The 2766-nt window shown below is 48.2% G+C and overlaps 1 pseudogene; it reads right to left on the reverse strand.

Annotated features, from left to right (window-relative positions):
- Positions 1 to 489: 489 nt before the first annotated feature.
- LOC118907968 (calcitonin-like) lies at positions 490 to 2335 on the reverse strand (annotated as a pseudogene).
- Between the last annotated feature and the right edge of the window lie 431 nt (positions 2336 to 2766).

The raw sequence follows: 2766 nt of genomic DNA on the forward strand, positions 1-2766 counted from the left end.
CCCCACCTATAGGCAGTTTGCCTCTGCCTTTTTTCCTACTGCTCTTTCAGGATGAGTTGTATTTGGTATATTTTCATATTATTCATGGTTTTGGGAGGAGGTTTCTGTCTCATGTCTCATGCCACTGGCTTTAAGCCAGTCATTCAGCCAGCTCCAATTTAAAAACACCAAACATCCTGTCTTAGGAATACAAATTCCCCAGAATCACTCGGACAGGAAGGGAGTTTACAGCATCAAGTTGCAGAGGTGCTCCCTACTCCTTAGTGTTCCTGTTTGTGCGACTTGATGGAAGTCACAGGGAACACCACTCATGCCCTGCATCCAACTACTCCATAACCAAAGCTACTTCTGTGACAGGATCCTGAGTCTATGAAGCCCAGAACCTGGGCCAGAGCAACAACCATCACAGCTCAGGTCTTTCTGAAACACTTTTATTCCCTGAATAACAAGTTCATACAGAAGCAGCACTGAGAAGCTCTGCTATGAAATTCACAGGGGACACAAAAGGCCACCCTCTATGTTGCTACTCTCCTCTTGGGTGTTCCTCTGCTGGCCTGAAGGTCTTTTTCTCCAGACATCCACTGCCACAAAGAAAGTTACTGAGAAACTGGAGGGGACCACATGCATCAAGTAATAAGAAGGGAAACTAGAGAGAGAGGGAGGGGCTTGGTAGGTATCCCAGGGCATGCCAAGGTGAGGGCCGTGGTCTCTCTCCAAGCTGATGGCCATGACCCTTTTCTTGCCAGGCACTCCGACCCCAATTGCAGTCTGTGGGAACGTGTGAAACTTGTTGAGGTCCTGTGTGTATGTGCCCAGCATACAGGTACTCAGATTACAGCACCACTTAGCTCTGGGCATGTCCAGGCTGCAGGGAAAAGACATGCCAGGTGGTACCATGCACCGGGCCTGCCCCTGTGGCTGTCACACAGAAGGCTTGACCTGGGAGCAGTCAATTTGAACACAGGCAGCAGGGGCAGGAAGGAGGGCATATCTCCTCACCTACATTCTTACACAGACCCCATTAGAAGGACTCTAAGTCCCTGAACCAGAGCTGTGTGGGGATGGGCCTCTGGCCTCACACTTACCAGTCCTAACTCCCCCAATGCTGGGAGATCTCAGTACTGAAAGACCAATTTCCACAGTGAGGGATTCCACACCTCTCCTAACTGCTTCAGAAATGGATCTTCAACATGTGGTCTAATCATACTATCTCCAGCTGCCCTCTGCCTTTGGTGGAGCCTGAGAAAAGCTGGCCCCAGACCAGGGTGAACAATGAAAGCCTCCTGGCCAGCAGTCCAGCTGTGTCCTCTCCTACCTCGTGGACTACACCTTCCTGGGCATGACAGGAGGGAGGGGATGCCCTGTGCCGGCCGGGGGAGGAAACCTCACCTGGAGCCCTCGGTCTCCTGCCCCAGCTCCTGGGCCTTCATCCGGACATAGTCCTTCACCAGTGCAGCCAGCAGATGACATGATTCGTCCTCAGAGCTGGTAGCAGCGTTAGAGCGGCTCTCCAAGGCAGCCCTGGGAGAGGAGAGCATGCCCAGGACAAGCTCTGAATCCCCGCCTGCCCAGGCCCAGGACAAGCAGGAGGCTTCCTGGTTTCTGTGGCTCCCTGAGGATGTGGCTGCCCCAACCCCCAGTGGACAGGGCATGAGGCCAGTGTCCTTCCACAAATGCTGTTTCCCACAAGTTAGGGTCCTCCCAGGGAAGTGGTGTGACCTCCAAAATGTTTGTGAAAGCAGATGGTTAAATGTTGAGGGAATTCTGTGAGCTCAGTTTTAAATATAACCAATAAATATTAAGTAATAAAGCTGACAGTTCATTTGTTCCGGAAAACATTTGCTTAATGAATAAGGTTGTATGAAGTATGTGAATTTAGACTAATAGATCACATATTAGATTTAATAACAAATTTCTTGGCAAAGGAGTTGGCAGATTCAGAAAATTCATTTCTCCAATTCAGTTGAATTAGGTATATAGGTTTGCTAAGGATATAAATATTTGGTAAAAAGCAATGAAAGCATTCTGTTAGGCTTTATTAGCTATATAAAATTTACAATAAATAATATTGTATGTTGTGTGTGACATATCTTTATGTCATAAACATTTTTTAACAAACTTACATGCATAAATTTGTTTCCTTGAGAGCAGGTTGTTAAATATTCAGCAGGCCATAATTTGAGTATGGAATTGTCCGTTCCCAGGGTATATGGGGTGGGGAAACTGTGATCCTGGCAGGGCTTTCTTTCCTGAATGACACTGCCTCTAAGATGCCCACCTGTTACAAGACCAAGATGCTGAGAGCCAGGAAGGGGAAGAACTTCCAGATGCCCATGACGTTTCTCTGCAAGAGAAAAATGATGTCAACCACCTGCAGCAGTTTGATGGTCCATGAGCCCAAGGACCTGGGCTCTGATTCTCCATCTGCTTGTAACTATCTGGCATCAGCCTTCATGCTGGTCACCTCATTTTTGGTCTCTAATGTTTCCTCCTTAGCAAGTGACTGCTGGAGAATCTGGTAAGCATGTAGCCCATGTAATTTAGCAAAAAAACCAGAGTTTTGATAATAGTGCCAAGTGGCTGGTGACCATAAGCCCTGTCTACTGCCACCTCACTCCACCTTCTCTCACATACGCCTGTTGGCCAGGTCGCTTTTGAGGACAGTCTCTGAGCACCCTGTCACAAAAGCAACTTCCAGAATGCAACTCATAGCTGTCCTCCCTGTGTGGGGCTTTTGCTCACACCTAGTTCTGTGTTTGGGGGAGG

This window comes from Manis pentadactyla, chromosome 9 (genome assembly GCF_030020395.1).
Source record: "Manis pentadactyla isolate mManPen7 chromosome 9, mManPen7.hap1, whole genome shotgun sequence".
Taxonomy (NCBI): domain Eukaryota; kingdom Metazoa; phylum Chordata; class Mammalia; order Pholidota; family Manidae; genus Manis; species Manis pentadactyla.